The following is a 19172-nucleotide window of genomic DNA, read 5'->3' on the forward strand; positions in this document are numbered from 1 at the left end:
AGTCTAGGAATTTCTGAATCAAATCAGATCCTTAGTGGTCTTTGATTCTGGCTCTTAGAAGGAAAAATAAGCCCCCCCCACCCCCCAACCATCCTTGATTTTATAGAGAAAACGAGCCACAACAGTAATAATCCCTAGTGTTTGGATAAGACTCAGAATACATGGTTTTATATTATACACAAAACCATTCACAGTCGGCCCATGTTAGCAGTTTCATTAACCTCATGAAGACATTAATATCATTAGGAAAACGTAAGGAGAATACCTCCAGCTCCTCCATTAGACCCAATTAGCCGAGCGCTGCAGCACAAAGGAGGTCCATGCCATTCCTGTTTGTGTTCAGGCTTGTAGCCACCATGATCCCCATTAGATTGCTACTTGCCAGTCATTAAATCAGTCTCATTCGTGTTACAGAGCCATCATTCCCAAAATAGGTTGCTTTCAAGAAATGAATATTGGTAAGTGAGAATGATGACAACATAAGATGATAAACACAGATGCAGATAGGATCAAACATTGATAGATGGAGTGGGGGTGATATATCCCAATTGCTTTGAAATATTACTTATTCTTTCTTCATTTCTTACAACAACCCTATGGGATCCTTATTATTTTCATTTTTGCTGTAGTTTCTCTGACTTGCTCCCACTTGCTGTCATGAGTTCCTGCAAAGTTCTCTATGTTTTTCTGGTAGTTCTCAAAGGTGGGGTGTCTCATGTGTATCATGAACAAATACAGCATGGCACATGTGCTTTTATTCCTCCTGCCCTCATACCCCCACATGCTGAGGTCGGTTTCTCCCACTGGTCACAGTTTCCTCTGCTCTACAATGTAGTGACTGTTTCTGCTGGTTATTACTTTGGGTGTTTTGCAGCTCTGAAGGTGACAAACTTGTGGTGTTTTATGTTCAAATGTGTATGTGAAGATTGTGCCTCTTTCCTCTTAAAAAAAATCACATCCTGTTAGACACTCTATCAAGAGGCCCTTGGATTCTTTATGAAAATGGGCATCTTTTGGCCCATCCTGTCAATTTCTCATCCTTCAAGATTGAGCTTAGATATCCTATTTTCCAGGAAGTCTTCCCCAAATCCCAGGTTGCTCTGTGAGCCTCCCCCACCCCTTTGATCCCAAAGTGCTTTGCTTACTATCTTGGCACACCATATCTACAAAAGGCTAGCAGGGCAGATGATGAGTAACTCCTTATTTGCTCTCGAATCCCCAGCACCGAGGGCAGTACCTGGCCTCTAAATCCATGTTCAGGAAGTGAAACTAATTTCCTCTTCAGTGTTGTGATTGCTCCTGGTTCTGTTTCCTCCACCCTGTTAGCTTTCTCTAATCACTTCTGTTTGGTGCCTGCCTTCTTCGAATTACATATTTGAATGCCTCTTTTTACCTAGTCCTCTGGATTAGTGGTCTGGTTTTGAATGGTCCACCAGGTTTTAAACCAATACTGTATTTTGATGATTGTATTAGTTTCCCAGGGCTGCTGTAACAAAGTACAACAAACCTGGTCACTTAGACCCGGGGATTTATTATCTTTGTTCTGGAGGCCAGAAGTCAGAAATCAGGGTGTCAGCTGGGTTGGTTCCTTCTGAGAGCTAGGAGGGAGTCTCTGTTCAGTGCCTGCTCTCTTAGCTTTTGGTGGCCTCGGGTGGTCCTTAGCTTGCTGATGATGTTCTCTCTGTGTCTTCACGTCATCCTCCCTCTGTAAATGTTTGTCTCTTTATCAGAATTTCCCTGGTTTATAAGGGCACCAGTCATATTGGATTAGGGCCCATCTTAATGACCTTGCCTTAACTTGATCATCTGCAAAGACCCTAGTTGCAAATAAGATCACATTTACAGGTACCAGGGATTAAGACTTCAACATCGTTTTGGGAGACACAGTCCAACCCATAACAAGTGTCTCATCTGGTAATAAATATTTCAAGGGTAGTTGGTGCCACACAGCTGGCCTAGGTTTGGCCAAAGCTTCCCATATTGGCTTCTGTTTTCTAGGAGAATTATTGCTGGTTCACTTTCCTTTTCCACCTTCTCAAGGAGAGTACAGAGCTCAGACTAGGACCTGTTTCTAATGTTTCATCTTTCAAGTGGACTGGGCTGTACATTTATTTTGAGAAGCATTGGCAGCCAGCTGAAACCAACTTCAGTAACATCCTGGGCTATTCAGGGCTTCTGTCCTAGCCCATTTGTGGGAAGACAATGTATTATTAACTGGTATCTTACAGCAGCCTTCTGATAATGCATTCCAGCATTTTATAGGTTTGCTACCTCTGAATGGTTTGGAAATTCTCTGAATAATCCCACAGAGGCTGGGTAATCTTAGAAAATATCTTAATAGCAGTGAATCGATCAGAATAGACTTGTTTGGCACAATCCACAGGGATCACCTCTAGGGAGAAAACAAAGCCAAAAACAGCAGAAAGAACTGAGTGGAAGAAATGAAACCGGTGGAAGATTTAGCCAATTTCTAATTTGGATTTAAATTACTGGCTTAATCTTGGCTGAGGTGGTGCTTCGGGAGGTGCCTCCATTGCTTTCCTTGTCAATTTGATGCTCAGTTTATGAACTGTGTGTCTTTCCATTTCATGTTCTTTCCCTCTGTGGTTTCTGACTCCCTGGAATGATGTTCACAAGGTAAGTTACAGTAGAGGGGGGAGTCCCTTACCTGATGCAGACTCATGCAGGTTTGCAGTCCCTTACTGAAAGTTGTGGCTTTACACTGGTGGCTCTCAGTCCTGGCTACATTCCCACAGATTCTGTTGCAATTGGTCTGGGTGGGTCTGGGTATCAGTGCTTTTTAAGAGTTGATCTGGTGATTCCAGTATATTGCCTATGTTGGAAACTATTCTTGCACCTTTCTGCTTTTTAAGAGTTGATGTGGCAATTCCAGTATATTGCCCATGTTGGAAACTACTCTTGCACCTTTCTGGTTTGTTTGATTCAAAAGATAAAAGGGCTAAGTTAGGGGAATGTTTGAAATGTAGAGTCAGCCTGAATCTTTTGAGACCACATCTTCTCCTCTACAACCCCTATCCCTAGCTAGGTACATTAAGGAGGCAAAATTCCCACCCCAGCTCCTGACCATAGCCATTGTAATGGAAAGCCATGCAGCTCCATGATATTTGTTTACTGCCCACAGCCTTGAGTCCATCCTATTGTCTGATTCTCTAGACACTGGGTTTTCAGTTCCTGATGAAATTGCCTTTTACTTCATGTCCTTTTGGCCGGATTGGTAAGTTTAAGTTACTTGACTACTTTAAGACTTTCTTAAATGGTGTGATGGTGGTTGTACAGCATTGTGAAAGTACTTAATGCCACTGAATTGCATGCTTAAAAATGGTTAAAATTGTGAATTTTATGTTATGTGTGTTTTACCACACTATAAAAATATAAAATAAAAAAAAAAGACTAGGTATTTGACTATACCCTGTGGGACAATAGTGGCTCTCTGAGGAAAAAAAGAAAAGCCTTATTGGTAATATTTGCTGATTTCGGTGGTGTAAATGCTTCCCCCCAGGCCAATTTCAAGCTATTGACATGACTTTGAACTTGGAGTTCAAAGAGAAAAGCAACATTGGCTCTTCTGAGCCCACTCCTTTCTTTGGGAAACTTACTATGCCTTTACTTCCTGCTTCCTCTCTCCACTTACTGCTCTTTGTTGTAAATTGGAGTTTTAAATCCAGATTATTAAACAATTATCATTTTTACATTGGACAACATACAGCCTTTTAATGATAATTTGACATTTACATTAATTTTTTGTCCAAATGTTAACTAGACTGTATTTCACTAACTACTTTCTTTTATAATATCAATTTTTCTTTTCTTGAATTTTTGCTTTCATTTTCAGTTATATATATACTCTAGATGTTTTTTTCATGAAGAGTACATAAGTGTTTTAATTTCAGAATATTTAAATTTCTGAAATTTCTTTTTGTCTTTGAAGATAACTACTTGAATAGATGTGATATACTTTTTTCCCTCAAAATTCGGTTCATAAAGATTGAGACCAATCTGATATTTGCTCTTTCGCACATCACTTTTATTTCTGATTGTTTTCTTGCATATTTTTTCACAAGTCTTGAACTTCAAAATTTTATCTAGGTTACATCTAAATAATTTTGCCTAGTACTCTTTTAGGCTTTGGGATTTGCAAAATGAATTCTTCATCTTAAGACATTGGCTTCTAATTTTAAACAGTTATTTCTTCTCTCTCTTCTCCGTTTTTACATCTGACATAGATAAAATTCTAATCTCTCCATATATCTTACCCTTTCTTTCATTAAATTAGCCTGTTAATCAATTTCTCCTGAATTTGTGGGAGAATATTTTGAATTCTACAATCTTATTTCTATAATCCTGATTACATTTTTTTAAGTTTATTTATTTTGAGAGAGAGAGAGAGAGGGGAAGTTAGTGGGGAGGGGAAGCGAGAGAAAGGGAGAGAGAATCCCAAGCAGGCTCTGCACCACCAGTGCAGAGCCCCATGTGAGGCGTGAGCTCACAAACCTCGAGATATGACCTGAGCTGAAATCGAAGAGTTGGTCTGAGCCACCCAGGTGCCCTGTAATCCATTTTAGAAGGATCTGATCAGTTACTCCTTATATCCATCGTGGTGTTTTCACTGCATGTTTTTGTTACAGTGTGTGTTGTTTTCTTCTTTTTTTTTGACATCAGGCTATTGTGACTTTTTAAAAAAAAATTTTTTTTTTTTTAGAGAGCACGCACACGTGCACAAGAGGGGAGAAGAGTGGGAGGGAGGGAGGGAGGGAGAGAGAGAGAGAGAGAGAGAGAGAATATCTTAAGCAGGCTCCACACCCAACTCAGGGCTTGATCTCAAGATTGTGAGATTATAATCAAAATCAAAAGATTATAAGCCAAAATCAAAAGTTGGACACTTAACCGAGTGAACCACCCAGGCGCCCCATGACTTCTTAAGGGTCTGTTGTGGTTTCATGTATGTGTGAACATTTTTCTCAACTCATCTTTTGAGAATGTGTATTGGGAAATGCCTAAAATTCTCTCTTGTTTCTGGTGGTCACATATTTCAAACATATTTCATACTTGCTCTGATTCCTCAGGTGGTTCCTTCTCCTTAATTTGATTTATTTTATAACTTTACATGTTTGCTGATTTTTTCCCCCTGTTTGCTTTTCCTACAGAAGAATGTCAATACCTGTGATCTGCTGGGAGTTGAAGTGGGTCTAATGGAGGGAATATGGATCCTTGTTTAAATATTTCAGACATAAATAAAGAAGAAAGAGAAAATGAAAATGTTAGGTTGTCTGGAGCTTTAAGCTACCAATTAGTTTAAAGATTTAGCATCCTAGTAGGGAAAGAGTCGGAGCTAGAACCAGCATTTATTTCCATGTTTGTTGTGGCAATCAGACTTCAATACGGGCAATTCCATATTTTTATGTGTGGCAAAATGAGCTAGTCATGGCAGTGCCCCTGTACAAGGGCAAGCATAGTAGTCCCCTAGATGGGAGCTAGGAGGAGTAAGTCCCTCCCAGAGTCCTGTCTTGATGTGGTCTCTAGCACCCATGGTTTTTCTAAAGGCTCAGATGGGAGTTAAATGTGATGTACGATGACCCCACAAGACCACTTTTGCCTCCCTCAATTGCTTATCCTTCTCAGTGGGTTCTGTTGAGCTCTCTTCCACTTACTTGTTAAGTAAATTCATCCAGCACATGAGAGAAGTCATGGGAATGGTCAGCCTTCCCTTCCATCTAGTTCCCTTTGCATACATCAGTGTTTCTTGTGTGAAGATGTCATATACTTTTCATACTATTAAAAATTTTTAAGTAATCTACATTGGCATTGGGAATGGGATATGCCCAGATTTCCACCTTAACTGGCAATCTAACAAAGGAGATAATAAACTAAATGTATGGGTTTAGAAGGTGGCAGTTCTATGCTGCTGGGAGATTGTTGTATGTTTGTTGCCGGCATAGCTTCTTCAACAGGCCAGTGCTTGGTCCTTTCTCCAGTTGGGCTGTGTAGATCCTGCCTTTGTAACCATTTGCACTGTAACCTTTGCAGTGTAACCATTGTAACTTACTTTATTAATTTAGGGTACAAATATGGTCATATCACCTTAATTTTGTCAGGTTAATTATTTCAGACCCCAGATATTCTAGTAGAAAGATGTCCAGTGTTACCTTCTTGAAATTAAGGTTATTTCTTCTTCTAATGCCCGAATTAGAGGGAAACGAGAAGTCTTGGACATTGCTTTCTATTAACTCCTAGCACTGCTGTTGAAGCTGGGTGCTCTAGTATCCCATGAATATTGATGTTTCCCTTTGCAATATGACAGGGGTCCAGACTCATGTGCCAACCACTGTGGTGCCTTACGGTTGAGCTCCAAGATCATACTTAAGTCCATACTCATATGTTCTTTAGTCTATAGTCAAATGTCCTCTAAACACAACATTGTGCTTGGATGTCTGGGTCCTGAGAGACTTCTAGGTCTCCATTGTTATTTCCATGCCCCCTGACTTCTGAATCTCAGGCCTTTGAGCTTGGATTGCTAACCTTTCCACAGAGAGTTTTATTCTAGAGGGCTTGCCTTTTTTTTCCTGTGGGTCTTATTCTGGACCACCCTGGTCTGCCATCATTGATCTTCCTGACTTTGAATCAGGGAACAGGGTTTGAGTGTATCAGACCCTTCTGCAGATTGGTTCACCTTTTCTCCTAGAAACCAGCCCAGTTGCCAATGGGTATTATAAGGGGTCTGACTTAGTAAGGCACAAATGTTTCTATTATATTCTTCTGCCAGAGCAGAGGTACATGCTCATCTTTTATAAGAGAGATGACTCAAATGAGTCTTTGAAGAACAGATGTCTAGTTCAAAGTGCTCCTCTGCCCCTGCCTATATTGAAAAGCAGTGACTTTCAGTGACAGTGCTTCAAGTGACAGTAACTATTAATACAAAAGCAAGTGTAATCATTATATTTCTTGCTATTCTTTCATCATTCTGTTTATTTTAGAAGAGAGCATGACTATTGAAGGTATATTGAGTCACAGTATTTGAAATGGCAGACGGGTACTAAGTGTATCAGCTGGAACACAAACCCAGGCCTGGCTCAGTCCCTGGTAGTAACAGAGTTCTTACCACCATACTCTATATTGCTGGAAGTCTGAGTTATTGGCATTGAACAGTATTAATTACATGTGCATGAAAAAAGACTGGGTGACATTAGGCAGGTGTGACCATAAAAACTGCTCTTTCAGTGAATTTAATTGTCTCCCACTATTGGTTTGAATTGGTTGTGAACACACTGATAGAAGGTAATCAAAGAGCTGAATGAACCTGGCAGTTGTAAACGGAAGCACAGGGTCCCCATCAGGCCAGTACAGAAGTGAATGCGTCCATTGTTTTTAATAGGCCAAATATTTCTCTCTTGTTCCCTAGGAGGCAATTGGAAGAGACATGCTGATAGCTCCCCTTGGGGCATTAACTGGAATCAAATTAGTGAAGTGAAGCTTAAGTTGGTCATTTTATCCCCAGTTCACAAAAACAGGAAGTGAATGGTAGTGGGAACAAAGACGTTTTCTAGTTCATCAAAGATTACAAATTGTATTAGTGGGGTATTTTCATTGTAGGAATTATGGGCATAGCAATGTAAAATATCACTTCTGATAAATTCCCATTTTTCTGTTGTGGTTCTTTTATAAAGCAAGTCTTTCCACTGTAATGGATATCTTAATAACCGACATGGACATCTCTCCTTGCCTTGGTTACTGATTCCTCAGTGACATAGTTCCATAATCTACATTTAGTTTGTGCTTTATAGGTGATAAACACAGCTGCCCTGTCTCCAGGACATGGATAGCATCTATGAAAGTGAAGTGTGACACCCTCATGAACTTCTGGCCCATGTGGTTTTTTTTTCCCCTAATGTTTCAAGTTTTTATTTAAATTCTAGTTATTTAACATATAGTTTAATATTAGTTTCAGGAGTACAACTTAGTGATTCATCATTTACATATAACACCCAGTGCTCATCACAACCAATGTCTTTAATACCCATCATGCATTTAGCCCATCCCCCTGCCCATTTCCCCTCCAGCAGCCCTCAGTTTGTTCTCTGTAGTTAAGAGTCTCTCTCATGGTTTGCCTCCCTCTCTTTTTTCTTTCACCTATGTTGATCTGTTTTGTTCCCTAAATTCCACATATCAGTGAAATCATGTTAGTTTTCTTTCTCTGACTTATTTTGTTTAACATAATACACTCTAGCTCCATCCATGTCATTGCAAATGGCAAGATTTCATTCTTTTTGATGGCTGAGTAATAGTCCAGTGTGTGTGTGTGTGTGTGTGTGTGTGTGTGTGTGTGTGTATTCATACATACATACATACATATCACATCTTTTTTATTCGTTCATCAGTCAGTGAACATTTGGGCTCTTTCCATAGTTTGGCTGTTGATGATAATGCTGTTATAAACATTGGGATGCATGTGCCCCTTTGAATCAGTATTTTTGTATCCTTTGTGGTGGATATGTTTTGAGTGCGGTATGGTCATAACGTAAGTTTCAAGACATCATTTGAGGAGTCAAAGAAAAAAAAAAATGAACTGTCCCGTATGCTCCATTGATGTTTTCCTAAGATAAAAACAGAAAAGTTGGAATATCCTAAATCAGAAAAGAAGTTCTTGGGCAATAGGAACCAGTAGGGGATACTTCCATTCTTGGGGTTTAGAGATGTTTGATGGACATTTCCTGGAGGATCAAGTTGTACCTGTAAGTAAACCTCTAAGGATCTGTGTACACAGAAACCCGAGGAAAGAAGAAACAAGGGGAGGCTAGGCTGTTAGTGCCTCAGTGCGCTGTGCTTTTCTTTTCATCCACTAAATTACAAATTTAATGAAGTTACTTAAATTCCTGTGAAGTCAAATAAGAGTTCAGTGTATTTTCAGTTGAATTATCCAGATTGACTATTGACATGTACAATATTTAATTTAATTTATTGCTCCTTACATAGTTATGGACACTCAGTATAAATGAAAACAATGAATCTGGTTGCATTTTTAAAGCAGTAGCCTCATGTGGGAATATGAACAATAAATGGATGTGGCAGCTTTCAAAAGGAAAGAAACTTTTTAAAAATGTGTATCCTATTTTATATCATAACTATTTGATATATATATATATATATATATATATATATAGTTGAGCAACTATTTGGTTTTAGAGCTATTCTCATGTTCCTGGCCTTGTGCTGGGGTCTGAGGTTCCCGAAATTAAATAAAATAGTCTCTTGATTTCAGAAAAAGCTCATTGCCCTTTATTGGAATGTTGAATTGTTTATTTTTAGTGAATGAAATGTGTCTTAAACCTTAATGCAGACAGTGAATTAAGGTTCTGTGTGATAACTTATTTTGTAAATAGGGATTATTTTTGTAAAAAGGAAACTTATTATAAATGGATCTTTTATATCCTGTTTCTTAAAGCGGGGGCCTGTCTCTAATGTAGCTGCCTCTTAAAACAGGTATCTAAAATAAAAAGAAGGGGGGACTTGAGGCTTGCTGAGCTTTAAGTATTCTGGCTACTTACCTCCCACTTTTCCCCATTTCAACCCTCCGCTTCAGGGGCTACTTCCCCTCCCTGTTTTCACACACCTTATTCTCACCTTCCTTGATAATTTGCTGAGTTTGTTCTTTATACCCAGAATTTCTTATTTTCTCTGATAATCCAAACGTTTCACTGATTTTAAGATGTGATTCAACTCTCTCTTCTTCCTTAAAGCGTTTCCTGGAACCCTTAGTCAGAACTCTTTTTTTATCATTGAATTCTGGGAACAATGTCAGGCCAATTAGCACTTGATCAGTTTCTAGTGTTATAATAATATTAATGATAACAAAAACAAGAACAACTTTTACTAAGTGCTTACTGGGTGCCATTGTTACCACCATCTAAAGACACAGGTGCTATTATTATCTTCATTTTATAGATGAGAACGTTAAAGCATGGAGAACTGAGTAACTTAATCAAGGTCGCACAGCTGGAAACTGGTAAGACCCAGACTATTTGACTCTGGAGCCTGAGCTTCTACTCAGTGGTGTTTTTCAGTGTGTGGTTGCCTGACCATGTGGATTAGTTAGAATCACCTATTTGGATACTGTTAAAAATGCAGCACTCAGTTACTAAAGTTACTCAGTTCAGTTACTGAACACACCCCAGAAATACTGTCTTGTTGGAGTCCCTGGGTCTAGGTCTGCAGCCTGGAAATCTGCATCCTTAAAGTTCCTGAATAATTTTTACAAACTGTATTTTGAAAACCACTGCACATAACTGACTTTTCATTTTTATCTCTAATCAGACTGTAAACTTTACTTTTTATTTTTAAAATTTTAATTTCAGTATGGTTAACATACAGTGTTATATTAGTTTCAGGTGTACAATATAGTGATTCGACAATTCCATACATTACTCATTGCTCATCATGATAAGTGTACTCTTAACCCCCTTCACCTCTTTCACCCATCCCCACCCACCTCCTTTCTGGCAACTACCAGTTTGTTCTCTATAGTTAGAGTCTGTTTCTTGGTTTGTCTCTCTCCCTTTTTTTCTTCCTTTGGCTCATTTGTTTTGCTTCTTAAATTCCACATATGAGTGAAATCATATGGTATTTGTCTTTCTCTGACTCATTTTGCTTAGCTTTACACTCTCTAGCTCCATCCAGGTTGTTGCAAATGGTAAGATTTCATTCTTTTTTGTGGCTATCTATATCTGTATCTATCTATGTCTCTGTATCTATCTATCTATCCACCACATTTTTCTTATCGATTCATCTATCGATGGACACTTGGGCTGCTACCACAATTTGGCTACTGTATATAATGCTGCTATAAACAGAGGGGTGCATGTATCCCTTTGAATTAGTGTTTTTATATTTTTGGGTAAATATCCAGTACAGACTGTAAACTTCTTGAGGTCAGAGATTATGTTATCTACTACCTTCTGAATCCCAAAGTCTGCAATAGATATTTAGACATTTACTATATGCTTTCTCACTACTTGCATTTTTGATTTAGAAAGCAAAATTAAATGTATTCATATAGCAGTGGGAAAGACTCAATATGGTGGGACTTCCAATTAAAGCTTCGAGTAAAAATCAGAGGCACCTGGGTAGCTCAATCAGTTGAGCGTCCAACTCTTCATTTCAGCTTGGTCATGATCCCAGGGTCGTGGGATTGAGCCCTGTGTCGGGCTCTGTGCTGAGCATGGAGCCTGCTTAAGAGTCTCTCTCTCTCTCTCTCTCTCTCTCTCTCTCTCTCTCTCTCTCTCTGTCTCTCTCTCTCTCTGTCTCTCTCTCTCTCTGTCTCTCTCCCTCTCCCTCTCCCTCCCTTTCTCTCTCCCTCTCCCTCTCCCTCTCCCTCTCCCTCTCCCTCTCCCTCTCTCCTTCCCTCTGCCTCTCTTCTCAGCTTGTGTGCTTTCTCTCTCTAAAATAAAAAAATAAATAAAGCATCCAGTAATAAAGGTCCCACAGAGTTAGAACCCAGAGTTAGGGTCGATCTCATGAAGACTTCTCAGTTTCTCACACTCACTCACTGCATCCTTATTTCCTGCTTCAGTTTGCCTGCCTTTAAATTTGAGGAGACTTTAATAATAAAAAACAGAGATATTGGTGGGAGTTAATAATTATAATTAGAATATAGAATTTTAAAAGACTGGGATGCCTGGGTGGCTCAGTTGGTTAAGTGTGTGACTTTGACTCTGGTCGTGATCTCATGGTTTGTAAGTGTGAGCACTGCATTGGGTTCTCTGCTGTCAGTGTGCAGCCTGCTTCGGATTCTCTGTCCCCCTCTTTTTCTGCCCCCCCCCCCCCCCGCTCCTGCTTCCTCTCTCAAAAATAAATAAATATTAAAGAAAAAGTTTAAAAGTGATTAGGCTAACATAACATTTAGAAGTTTAAGATAATAAATGAAACTGTCTTACTATTGGAATGAGATCATACAGGAGCTTGAAAAGCCCACTTCCAATCCATTGTGACTGAACTTCCACATCAGTTCAATTAGGTAGATATTAAGGAGCCACACAGAGTTTACCTATATCCTCTGACTACTCTTTTTTTTTTTAATGCTTTATTTATTTTTAAAAGATAGAGAAAGACAGAGCATGAGTGGGAATGGGGCAGAGAGAGGGAGACACAGAACCCGAAGCAGGCTCCAGGCTCCGAGCTGGCAGCACAGAGCTGGATGCAGGGCTCGAACTCATGAACCGCGAGATCATGACCTGAGCTGAAGTCGGACGCCCAACCGACTGAGCCACCCAGGCGCCCCTACTCTTGATAATTGTTGGTAAGCCACTAGTGGCCTGTCGTTGTTGTGTGGTAATAGGGTGCTCTCCTTCCCCATACCATTTGGTCCACCATCTTAGATGTCATCCAATCCAGGCTCCTAGTTTAAAAACAAGCTATGTGAATTCCTAAGATCAAGCTAGGATTTTAACCCAGACCTTAATATTCCAAATTCAGTGTTCTCCCACTGCATCATGCTGTCTCCTTTCATTACATGTTATTGAACATGTTAGCCAAAGAAGGTCAATAACACAGAAAAGAGACTTATTTTGTTACCTGCTCATTTTTGTTAGCTAGTCTTTCATGTGGCATCAGCTACTGAAGGACCATTGACAGTGTTCTAACCACTTAAATCTTACCCACTGACAATCAAAATTATGACAGTCCAAACCTACCTACCTTTTTCTTTCTGTCTCTCCCTACCACCCCTCCCTTCCTTCCTTCCTATATATTTTTTCCAAACCTTTATTTTTAATCTGAATGCCAGCCATACCACTAGGTACTTGTTACTATTAAACTTTAGCAGTTGGCTAATGTGCAGTTAATAAGTTAAACTTCGTGGGCTACTATCCAGCCTAAGTGTGTTGACAATTGTTATCAAAATTTTGCTTAAGGAATAGTTTTGGAAAAACTAATGAAAAATATGAACATCATCTACCATACTCTAATGAGGATGGAAAACATCTAATATCTATTTAGAGATACAGTGGATTAAGGATAGATTGTGAACAGAGTCAGCACCTTTGTCTTTCTGGAAGTCGTTTGTTTTGCCATCACATGTCTGCCTATCACCTGCCTATAAATATGTTTTTAGATTGCCTGCCCTGAAAGGAGTAGTTTAAACTTTGTAGGAATATGTAATTAAATAATCTCTTAAGGAGATACTCCAAAAAGCTTCTCTTTTCCTTAGATGAATTAAGCCAATGTACATGAATTGTTGAAGCCCATCCAAATGAAATATGAATTCGGCAGCCTCCTTCCTTTAATGGCCTTCTGCCCAAAATAAAACTGGCCAGCAAGCAATATTTATCTTAGCAATGCTGCCATTTCATATCACAAAGTGACCGTGTAGTCTCATAAACATAGTCCAAAAGTGCTGACTTTTAAAGGCAGTTGATTTTTTACTTGCTACTGTTTTATAGCTTTGCATAAAATGCTAATGCCATGACATTTGTAGAACTATTAAATCATTTTAATGAAAGAGTAACAGTTATACAACTAATTCATTTGAGTGCATTTCCCTTGCAGAATCCTTTAGTGGTTGATTGTAATGGGAAAGAGTTTTTTTTTTTTTTTTTTTAAGCTCCATAATTTTCTCACATGGAACCAAATCCCATTATTTTGGTGTAGTTTGTAACCCAAGTCTAATGGAACCAAATTCATCGACAGAATTTGTTGTCCCAAATCTGAGCTCATTTGCCTCATGGCCCCACTTAATTTGATCTATAGTCTAGGCAAGCCAAGTCTGCTTTTCTTGAGAAATACAGCGTTCTGTTTCCCTTTTATGTGTTTAGGGGTAAATATGTAGTCATGGATTTTAGCTACTGAAAAATGAGCTCAATTGCCATACGCCAAATCAAGGAGATTATTTGGGCTTTAAAAATTATCTTGTGATCACGTAAGATGACAGCTGGTATTGATTCTTGTCCTAAGCCCACATTTCTTTGTTAATGGCCATCCTATGCAGCATATGCTATCGTACCTGGGCCTCTGTAGAAGGAAATGGCTGGAAAATGCTGGAGACATTAAGCACTGTGAGCAGTAGAATTGGATCTGCATTCCCAAATAGATCACCACTGTTATCAACCTGCAGCTTTCTTTTAGAATAGAAATGATTCTTATCTCTGTGTTCTGTGTTTTCAGACAAAGGCCCCATTTATAATAATTCTTATTTCTTGAACAGAAGTATTCTTTTAGAAACATTGTATTTCCTGATGCCCTCAATTGCTTGGGAGAACAGAGAGTTAATAAACTTAATTGTCAACATATTTTTTTTTTTGCCCTTACAAATAGTTATATTCTTGTGAAATGTAGGAGCCTGCATTTACTTTGCTTACCCTGACTATAAATTTTTCTTTACTTTCCATAGTTTTGATTTTCTTCTGGAACAGCTAATCTCATCATTGTTCTACTATGAGTTTAAGGATTTTGCTGCTAAAATGTTCAACCATTTAGTCATATCTTTTTCTTCACCCCAGGCTTTTCTTGAGCATAGATATAAAATATTGTGGAGAGATGTGGAAACCAGAATGTATTCCCTTAGGATGAATGGATTCTTTATGAAGCCTAGTAGAACAACAGTGCTTGTATGTATTTTATCTAGTGTTGATTAAGCATTTTGGGACAAAGTTTTCTGCTAAAATAATGCCTATACAATATCACTCCAAGAATATAACATGAAATTGATTCACTGATGTTTGGTACTTTTATCAGTCACACAATATTATTGATTTGATTAAACACATCTGTTTAGGCTCTTGTGGGCAGGTTTCTTTACTGTATTTCCTTATTCACAATGAAAGGGCTAGAGTTTCTTTTTGTATTTATATAGGTGCTGATTGAATGTGTGTAATTCTATGATTATTTTTCAGCTAGATCATCAGAATACAAATTTTGTCTGTTAAAATGTCACATATTTGGGTTAATGTCTTACTGTTTTTATAAGCTGTAGTAAAAATTAAACAAAAATCACTTTATCACTTAATTCTATGTGTCATTAACTGTACATTAAACCCCAGGGTCTGATACTACTAATAGCAACTAACAATTATGAAATGACTGAAAGTTGATAAAACACTTTCACAAATATTTGATCCTCACAACTCTGTAAGGTGCATTTGTAATTCCAGCTTTCCTGTTGAGAATACAGAGGTTTCCAAGCATATAATAAACTGGATATTTATTTTTTCTTTTCCAGCTTTGTTGAGGTGTAACTGACAGATAATATTGAATATAAAGTGTACATGTGATGATTTGATATACATGTACTTTGTGAAATGATTGCTATAGTCAGGGTAATTAACATGTATGTTTGCTGCTGATCAGTGTAATAGAAGAGGCCATTTACTATATGTCACTGAGTAACTTGAAGAATTACATCTAAATTGTTACCAGGAAATAAGGATGAATGTAAAGACTTAATTTGCATAGGGTGATTTTGGCCACAACAGGTTTAGTGTGTTTCCAGAACCTTGTCATACAGGTTGGCTGCATAATATCAACGATAGATTTGGTTTCCATGAACTCAGATGCATTTTATTTGACAACTGTGCCATTGCCAGGCCAGCATCAGCCCATAAAAAGGCCAGGATTCTGTAAACAAGATAGAAGTTAAGCAAGTACATCTGAGAGGAAAGCATTATAGGACAAGAGAGCCTGGAAAGACCATTATCACTTTCTTGTTCTTCCAAGAAGACTTGAATAGAGTAGCTGGTTGTCAGTATGGTGTATTTGAGTACAGAAAACCTTTCCTACTTTTCAGTATCTCTCCTTTAAGCATGATCTGTCCCCTTCTCTCTTACCTATTTCAAATATAAGACTTGCTCTCTTGGGTATTATTCATTTGGTTAAAGTCTCTACAGTTACTTTTGTAGTCAGTGACATATCTTTTCATGTGCAGACAAATTTAGTCTTCTCCAGGTTTCCTTTTAGACATTTTCCCTGGGTGATTTTGTACATTCCCAAGTATTCAAACATTACTAATATACTGGACCCTCAATTTATAGCACAAGCTCATTCTTATGTTCTAGGCTTTTTGGTTTTTTGTTTTTTCAAATTTGAATCCAATTTGTAATCTTGTTCCCCAAATCTTGTTTCTTTGTCTTCATTAATGGCACTCCCATCTCATCACCCTCTGTTGCATAAGTTAGGAACCTCTTTGTTTCTTTTCCTCTGTGTAAAATAGGTTAGTAAGTTGTGCTGATTTCTCCCCTCAAAAACTCCAGAAACTGCCTTTTCCTCTCTATCCCTGTGACCACTGCCCTGCTTTAGCTCATCATGATCTTCTGTGTGGATTGTTGTAACTGATCTTTGATGGGTCTGTTATCTGTGCTGTAGTTCTCTCCTTCCAGTCCTTCCTATGCATCGTTATCACTGATTTTATAAAACTGATCATGCCTCTCTGCTTGATTAAAACCTTTGAATGTGTTCCTTTAAGGTCACATTCCCTAAGGGTTATAGTCAAAGACTTCACTGTCTGATTACAGTTTGACAACTATATACATTTATATTTATGCACTCATTTATATTTATATATAATATACAAATATGTATACATATGTGAATATATGTATATATAGGCATATGTATGTGAGCACTTGTGTATGTATACATGCTTATAGTCTAGCTTCGTTTTTGCTATTTCCTACCATATTGCCTATATCTGAACACACTGGACAACCCAAAAGTCCTCAAGTACAATGTGTATTTTCAAGCCTGCTTGTCTTTGCTCATGCTGTACCCCCTGTTTGGAACGTCCTTCATCCTGTATGATAATGTTCTATTTATGCTCTACAATCAAGCTCAAATGTCATCTCCCTTGTGAAACTTCTCTTGACTGTTCCTTCTCAATTACCTGTGCAGCCATTTGCTCTCAGGTGGAATTAATCTTTGTGAGTTTTTCCCCCCTGCTGTAGAATGGACTTAAGTATTGCATTTAGAATGGATTCAGTCATTGCAGTTCTCCTTATACTATAAATGTGTCCTCTCCTGAAGGAGGGAAATAATCAATGTTTGTTCATGAGGCTTGGTCAATGGTCTTATTAACCTTAGCCCCTCAGATGCTGTCTGGTTTCTCCTTATCTGAATCTGTCACATCGCTTTCATTCTCAGACTCCTGTAGTTAACCACTATAGCCTGGATAAAACTATGCCAAAGCTGGGGAAGGAAATGGTTCAGTAATCCAGGCTCCTCAGGCAAAATTACTCAGTTTCTATGAATTCCTTATTTCTCAGATTTAATGTTACTGGTTTTCTGACCCTGTGCCTGACCTGACTTTAGATAGCTGAACCTGTGCTGTTAGCCACCTGCCTAGTTGTTTTCTCCTGTCAATTAGCTGCCATCTGAATCCCTGGGTACTGGACTGCTGCCATCTGTACCTGCCATATCCTTTGGCTGTGTGCCAAACTGTCCAACCTTCTGTGCTTTTTGTGGTCATCTGAAATTCTTCACCTTAACCCTCCTTGTTCTGACCAGGGACCTCTAGCTTCCAATCTTGGGAACCAAACTGATAATTTGTTATCTTTGAGGGGGAATGTACTAAAGCACTTATAATTAGAATATATTGTGGATTTGTTTTTGTTTTTGCTTTGGGGAGATTGGAAATAGAGAATATGACTGAGAAAATAAAATCCTGGACACTTTTGATAGGCACAAAAATGGAAATGGGAAAGGTTTAGAATTTAGGGAACTCTCTGTGGGCATGTGTGGGTGACACATGACAATAGTAGGATATCTAGGGTCAGGTACCACGGAAGAGGTAAAGAATCAGCAAAGACAACTTCAACTATTTCAGCATTTGGCATAGGCCTGGACTGAGTTCTAGCTGTATGTGTCTTCATTATGAAAAGAAAACAAGACTGTCTTACAACTGTGGTACATATAAATTCAACCTTTTTAAGCTGGGACTAGGTATAATAATTTAAATACACAATAGAAGCCCAGTATATCTCTTTGCACGTAGCATTACACCTTCCAGGACCTCACATTGAAAACTATTATTGAAAAAAAAAAGATTTCATTGGAATGTTCCATTTCACAGAAAAATTCAAATTTAATTGCATAAATTCATCATTATGCAATTTATTATTGAAGTGTTGTTTACAGTGGGGCAGTGTCCTCCCTTTATAGTGGTAGGATTAAGCATTCAAAGATTTACAGTGAAATGATGAAACTCAGGTAGGCATGGTTTTGGTATCCTAGATACCCAGAAATACTGGGTTTTCAGGGAAGCAATAAAATCTGTTCAGCAGGGCACAGGCTAGGGGCTGGGAAGAAGTTGTCCAGTGATAGAGGGCTGGCCTGGAGTAAACACCTGGGCTACTCAAATATAATATTCTCAAGTTCATTCTGGGAGGAAAAGGTGGGTAGAACTCTGTGTGATCCAAAATCAATGCAAAGTGACCACTTCCAAATGATCACTGTTTTGGGAAATCCTCCCATATCTACATGGAGAAATTGGAGATAAATTCAGACCCTAAGGGAAGAGCCTATAATGAACTAGAATCTAAGAGGCAGGTTGGTGCAGTGGAAGGAGAACTGTTTCTTACCTGCAGTGTGACCTTGAGTAAGTTTTTTTTAAAGTATTTTATTTTATTTTAGAGTGCATGCATGTGTAACCTGGAGAGAGGGGCAGAGGAAGAGAGAGAGAGAATCCCAAGCAGGCTACGCCTTCAGCATGGAGCCTGACATAGGGCTCGATCCCACAACCTTGGGATCATGACCTGAGTAGAAATCAAGAGTTGGATGCTCAACTGACTGAGCTGTGCAGGTGCCCCTTGGGTAAGTTTTGTAAACTCCCTAAGCATCAGTTTTCTTATCTATAAGATGATGATAATAGCACCTTATCTAAAGATCATGTATTAAATATATGAAGAACTTAGAACAGTGCCTTGTTAATAGTAGATTCTCAGTAAATCATTCACTATTCACATCACCTAGCCATCCTGAGGTCTTTTTATTGAGCCTGGAATTCAAAGTCACCTTCATTTAATAGGACTCTAGCCAAAAATAATGGAAATGTGGGCAGAGCTCCAGTCCTAGAAAAAGGGCTACAGTTACAGAAAGTAGAATAAGAATGAATGGGACAGACATATGTGGGCTGCAGTTGCCTAAGGCTTTCATGGTGTACTACTGATTTTTGTTTCTGG

The 19172-nt window shown here is 38.6% G+C and overlaps 1 long non-coding RNA gene across 1 annotated transcript in view; it reads left to right on the forward strand.

The window, feature by feature from the left end:
* Nucleotides 1-18928, forward strand: part of LOC109270066 (uncharacterized) — a 100836-nt gene extending 81908 nt beyond the window's left edge. The window contains exon 3 of the long non-coding RNA XR_008424283.1: nucleotides 18625-18928. This is a non-coding gene — a long non-coding RNA (uncharacterized LOC109270066). The remainder of the gene's footprint in view (nucleotides 1-18624) is intronic.
* The last annotated feature ends 244 nt before the right edge of the window (nucleotides 18929-19172 follow it).

This window comes from Panthera pardus, unplaced genomic scaffold (assembly GCF_024362965.1).
Source record: "Panthera pardus isolate Hobbes unplaced genomic scaffold, ASM2436296v1 HiC_scaffold_20, whole genome shotgun sequence".
Taxonomy (NCBI): domain Eukaryota; kingdom Metazoa; phylum Chordata; class Mammalia; order Carnivora; family Felidae; genus Panthera; species Panthera pardus.